This window comes from Grammomys surdaster, unplaced genomic scaffold, assembly GCF_004785775.1.
Source record: "Grammomys surdaster isolate TR1022 unplaced genomic scaffold, NIH_TR_1.0 369, whole genome shotgun sequence".
Classification (NCBI taxonomy): Eukaryota; Metazoa; Chordata; class Mammalia; order Rodentia; family Muridae; genus Grammomys; species Grammomys surdaster.
In genome coordinates this window covers 1,101,649-1,108,196 of record NW_021604788.1, presented here as the reverse complement: position 1 = coordinate 1,108,196, position 6,548 = coordinate 1,101,649, and the positions used below count along the sequence as shown (strand labels likewise).

The window sequence follows — 6,548 nt, the reverse complement described above, 5'->3', positions numbered from 1 at the left end:
TGGATAATACTACTTTTAGATGCTATAAATTACTAAAAATTCTGAAAAGGCCACCTCCTGTAACCAAACAAGACTTCTAGCAGAGGAATAAGGACACCAACCTATCTACAAAACTTTTGACTCAAAATTTGTCTTGTCTACAAGAAATTCAGGGGCAAAGATGGAGCAGAGACATAGAAAACAACCAACCAATAACTGGTCCAACTTGGGTCTCATCTCATAGGCAAGCACCAATCCCTAAAACTATTAACGATACTTTGTTGAGCTTGCACACAGGAGCCTAGCATTACTGTCTTCTGAGAGGCTCCACCCAGGAGCTTGCTGAAACAATTCAGATACCTACAGCCAAATATTGAAACTCTTTTTTTTGTTGTTGTTTCTGGGACAGGGTTTCTCTGTGTAGTCCTGGCTGTCCTGGAACTCACTCTGTAGACCAGGCTGGCCTTGAACTCAGAAATCTGCCTGCCTCTGCCTCCCAAGTGCTGGGATTAAAAGCTCGCACCACCACTGCCTGGCTGGTTGGAAACTCTTATGGAAGAGTTGAGGGAAGGATTGTGGACCCCAAAGGGGATAGGAACTCCAGAGAAAGACCAACAGAGTAAAGTAACCAGAACCCTTGGGGCTCTCAGAGTCTGAACCACCAACCAAAGAACATACACAGGCTGGATCTAGGCCTCCCTACACATATGTAGCAGATGTAGAGCTTGGTCTTCATGTGAATCTTGAGCAATTGGAGTGGGGGCTATCCAAAAGGCTGTTGCCTGTCTGTGGAATATGGTCTTCTAGCTGGACTGCCTTGTCTGGCCTCAGTGGGAGAGGAATTACCTAGCCCACAGATACTTGATGTGCCAAGGTCAGGGGATACTAGGGGAGTGGGGGTTCCACTCTCTCAGAGGAGAAGTGGGGGAGACGGATAAGAGGTAGTTTGGGAGCGAAGACAGGAAGGGGAGCAGTGATTAGGATATAAAGTGAATAAAGAAAAAAAAATGGATTATTTGTAATTTTAAGTGGAGAAGGATGTGAAAAGATAGAGGAGTCAGAGGGGTGGTGGACACCAGGAAAACAAGGCCTTTCAGGTCAATTAAGCAAGGTGCATATATTCTCATTAAGACTGAAGCAGCAAGCACAGGACCTACATGGTATGCACATGATACACATTAGTCCTCTCCTTATATATCCTAGCTATTAGCTTAGTACTTTCATGGGATTCCTGACTCTTGACAGAGTGAGTCTCTGACTCTTCTGCTTACTCTTAGGACCTTTCCTTCTTTTTAGGATCCCATTCCCAAATTTAATATGTTAGTTTTTATTCACCTTATTATATTTTATTTTGTCATGTTTGATTGTTAAGTCTTAGAAGCCTATTCTTTTCTAATGATAGAAAGGATGTAGATCTGGAGGAAAGAGTAGATGGGAAGGCTCTGGGGGAGTAGAGAGTGGGAAAAATATAATCAGGATGTATTGGGTGAGAAAAGAATGTATCTTCAATAACAAGCATATTATTTGTGATTTTCTGCATTCTAATTGTTAGAGTATTTTTAAACTACTTAATTTACTGAAGTATAAATTACATAGCTTATAACTGAAAAATTGCCAATATACACAGCATTCATCTAACTTTTAAAAATAACATATTTCTAAGAGGATAATTTTAGTTTTACAGAAAAATTGCCAGAGAGTAGAGAGAGGATTTCCCAAACATAACATATTTTTGCCTGTTAATTTTTCATTAATGATTCATGTTTTATAACTAATGAACTAATGATAAATTGCTGTTAATTAAGGCCCATGATTTACAATAGTATATAGACTTTATTTTGAACAAAGTCATGATGAATACATAACTCCACATATATACCATTCCATTAGCATAAAACACTATTTGACCACTTTGAAAATCCCCTATGTTTTGCCCATTCAACTGTCCATCCTTCTTCCCCAATCTCAGGACATGTCTAATTTTTCACACATACTAGCTCTTAGTAATCAGTATTCATATAAAGTTACTACAGTCTTTCTTTCTGCGGATTCTTTAACAACTTTAAATAAAATTTTGTTTCATTTTAATTTTGAAACAAATTCTATAACACTGTAGTTCAAGATGTTCTGGAATTTAACTTCTAATTCAAGTTGGCCTTGAATTCATGTAAACCTTGCCTCAGGTTCCTTTCTGAGTGGTAGGATTACATGTATGACTCACCATTCTATGCTAATTTCAGCATTTTTGCTGTGCCATGCAAGCCATTTCCTAGGTTTACTTTCAGGTGTTTGATAATTGTCAGTGCCAGTATTTACTGTTATAGTGAACTTGTTATCTTCCAACTGTTTATTAGCAGACCATCCTTGGTAACTGCTAGATACTTGAGGATTCTTCAACAAGCATGTCTTCAGAGAATAGTGGTATATTTTTTGTTCCAGTCATGTTTCCTTCCCCTCCCCTCTAATCATTCTGCGGCAGCAGAGCTGGTGGCCAGGCCGCGGCAAGGGTGAGGGCACCGGCCTTGCCTCCATGGGCCTAGTCAGGCTGCAGGAGAACATGTTTGCTGGGCAGTCAAAGATCTATGCCTACATGAGTCCGAACAGATGCTCTGGAATATGCTCTCAGAAGAGAACTAGGTTGCACATCACGAGGTCAAATGCCCAGGGAAACCATTAGCTGGAATCTACAGGAATCAAGAAGAGAAAAGAAACACTAGGAATGTTATCCGAAGCGCTGTGAAGTCAGATGAACAGAAGAACAAAGATACCAGGAGAAGTCCCCTGGCGCCTTTTCCAAACCAAAAATCCGAAGCAGCAGAACCTCCAAAAACTCCACCCCTATCATGTGATTCTACCAATGTAGCAGTTGCTAAGCAAGCCCTGAAAATGCCCCTCAAGGGCAAGCAGGCCCCTTGGAAAAAGTCTCAAGGAAAAACACAGCAGAATAGAAAACTCACAGATTTCTACCCTGTATAGAGGAGCTCCAGGAAGAGCAAAGCTGAGCTTCAGTCTGAAGAAAGGAAGAAAATAGATGAGCTGATTGAGAGCGGGAAGGGAGAAGGCATGAAGATTGATCTAATTGATGGCAAAGGCAGGGGTGTGATTGATACCAAGCTGTTCTCTCGGGAAGACTTTGTGGTAGAATATCATGGGGACCTCATTGAAATCACCGATGCCAAGAAACGAGAGGCTCAGTACGCACGGAACCCCTCCACAGGCTGCTACATGTACTATTTCCAGTATCTGAGCAAAACCTACTGCGTGGATGCCACTCATGAAATGAACCGCCTGGGGAGACTCATCAATCACAGTAAGTGTGGGAACTGCCAGACCAAACTGCATGACATCGATGGTGTGCCTCACCTCATCTCCTCTCAGCTGGCGAGGAGCTCCTGTACGACTATGATGACCGGAGTAGGGTGTCCATTGAAGCCTACCTACCCCTGGCTGAAGCACTGACCACAGGGCCTCCCTGCCTCCCTCAAAGGACAAAGTGCCCTCCAAGGGAAATGAAATTTTTACACACACACACACACACACACACACTTACTCTTAGCTAATTACTTCAAATGTTTTTTAAAAAGTATATTAAAGATGCCTTTTTATGTAGTATTTAAATATCTGTTACAGGTTTCCAAGGTGGACTTGAACAGATGGCCTTATATTACCAAAACCTTTATATTCTAGTTGTTTTTGTACCTTTTTGCATACAACCTGAATGTTTGTGCTTCCCGCGTGGTGTAATACTCGGCACAGGTTTTAGAGAATGGAGTTGAACATGAACTAAGAAGCCGGGAAGGCCAGGACTCCCCCACCCCACCCCACCCCATGTCCAAGGCCAGGCCAGTGTGAGGGCGCTGCCACCCCCACGTGCAGCCTGGATGGATGTCTCCAAGCTCTTGTTCTCCTCAGCATCCTGACTGGCAGACAAATGACATGTATGAATATTTTTTAGCAAAAGTTTCACAATAAGCTAGTCTTCCCCCTCTGCTTTCTCCAAAGTTTACTGAGCCTGGGGCTCGGAGGCGTGGCCAGGAACAGACCTCTTCCGAAGGCTTACAGCTTTTCCAGGCACCTTGAAGCATCAGGGTGGGCAGTCTAAGACTAGAGGCGGGCCAGGAAAAGCACTGTTCTCCTGCCTGAAAAGGGCAGGTCTCCTGAAACTGCATTAATTCTTTATAGAAATGTGAACACTGAATTTATTTTTAAAAATAATAAAAAAAAATATTTTTTAAAAAATAAAAAAAACACAGAAGACAACTTAACATGTATATAGGTTTTGAAGGAGGGAAATGAATGCGTTTTTCTTTTCTTCTGTTTTTTTTCTTTTTGGCTTGGTTGATTGGTTTGTGTAGAGAATATTTGAGATGGTACTCTATTCTAATCAAAAGTGCGGTTTTGTAGTGGGACCAGAAATAACTAAGCCCACATCCCCTCCCCAACCCCAATTCTGCTGCGCAGGAAGTTCTCTACCTGCTGTCAAGGCAGAACCCCTGGTATCCCATGAAGATCCTGTTAGCTGTCAGTCTAGGACCCCTGTGAGCATCAGGTGCCAGATGTGTTTGACACTAGGGTACCTGACAGCCAGCAAGGCTTAGTAGCCAGAGAACCAAGATGATACTTGAGTTTTGACCTGTGAGAGCAAGAGTAGGTGGCTTTCTTCTCCCTCCCTGGGGAGGACTAACCATTCACCTTCAGTCCAGGGGGCTGGGGTTCAGGAGCCAGGTATAAGAACCTACCCTTGTCCCCAACACCCCCATCTCCCAGCCTCATGATGGTGCCACCTAAGAAAGTCTTCCCCACACCCTTTGCTAGCCCAGTCAGTGGTCAGACTTGGAGGAGGATCTGACAGGAGGGTGTAACTGTGAGAAAAAGATGCCTTGGTTGTACCTGTTTGTGGCTTAGCTTTGTATTTAAGTAGTAAACAAACAAAAAAAGAAATAAACTTGAAACCTATTTGTCATCTTAAGAATAAAGCAAAAAAATAAAATATTTATTGCCAGGCCAAAAATTTTGTAGAGACTTTCTGTCTTTCCACAGCTGGGTTGTAATTCGGGAGTTAGGGTGTTGAATCCTCAGGGTCATATCAAACTTTTGCTATGTCAATGGCATCTGGGTTCTTGTCTCACATATTTTTAGTAATTTATTATTTCATATATTACATCCCAACCACAGTTTTCCTTTCAGCCCCTCCTCACTTCCCATCCACTCCTCTTTCTTCCCTGAAATAAAAAGAGCAGGCCTCTCATGGATATCAACCAAACATGGCATATCAAGTTGCAATAGGATTAGGCACCTTCCCTCATATTAAGGCTGGACAAGGCAACACAGTAGGTGGAAAAGGGTCCCAAAAGTTGACAAAAGAGTAAAAGACACCCCATGCTCCCACTGTTAGGAGTCCCAAAAGAACAGCAAGCTACACAACTACAATATATGTACAGAGGGCTTAGGTTAGACCCATGCAGGCTCCCTGATTGTCAGTTCACTCTCAGTGACCCACTATGAGAGCAAGGTTAGTTGAATCTGTGGAGTTTCCTGTGATGTCCCTGCTTGTCTTACATATTTGAAGAATGATATTCAGGGACCACTGAGGGTGAGTTTTCAGAAGTTATTCAGATTATTTTGAATTAATATATATAGGTTTAAGAGACAGAGGAAAGATGGAGCTCCTGCTTAGTTGGAGTAATTCTTTGGAAATGGAATACTATAGAGCTGCTAGACTGGGTATTTTCTTATTGTTGTTTTCTTTTTACATTTTAATTTATTTTTATACATTTTAGTTAAAGAAGAATTATATTACTTATTCCTCCTCTTTCTTCCCTCCAACCCCTCCCAATTCTCTTCTTCCCACCCAGCCCTCCCCCACTGTTCCCCATGTTTCCCCACCCTCAAACTGATAAGCTCTTTTTATTTGAATATTATCATTACATAATATGTACAAATGTGTGTACAAATATTTGGATACAGCATACTGAGCCTGTTTTTATTGTTTGTATATGGTTCAAGACTGATTGATTTGTGTTGGGTAACCAGTTAAGGAGCTTATTCCTGGGGGAGTCTAATTCTTTTTCTATCAGAAGCCTCTAGTTGCATTTAGATCTAAAATTACTGAAACTATGGTAAGAAATAGGAGAATGGTAGTCATAGCTGGCCTACTCATGAAATGACCAGGTGCCTCGTCTCTATTTTGGTCATAACACTATGTACATCTTCTAGGTAGGGAAAGAGATAACAAGGAACCAGAAACCAGAGACCTCTTCAGGCATTCCTGGCCTTCAGCAAGGACATTTCTGGAATGTCTACTTATGACCTACAGTATTAGTTATTCTATTTTGTTCTCATCACCACTACTCAGTTTTCATCCACATCACTGTAACTTAGCCTTCTTTAAAAAAAACTATAAAAAGTGCATGTGTGCTTTATGGTCCAAATTTCTATTTAGGCATGTTATAACATCTAATTAATTTTGATTTCTAAATAAGTAGTTTAATCATGTTCCTTTTGACTGGCTTTTATTCATTAACATATTGTATTATTTTTGCAATGATAAAATTATAACATACATTCAT

The 6,548-nt window shown here is 41.3% G+C and overlaps 1 pseudogene; it reads left to right on the top strand.

The window, feature by feature from the left end:
* The first annotated feature begins 2,470 nt into the window (after window positions 1-2,470).
* On the top strand, window positions 2,471-3,438 carry LOC114631950 (annotated as a pseudogene).
* The last annotated feature ends 3,110 nt before the right edge of the window (window positions 3,439-6,548 follow it).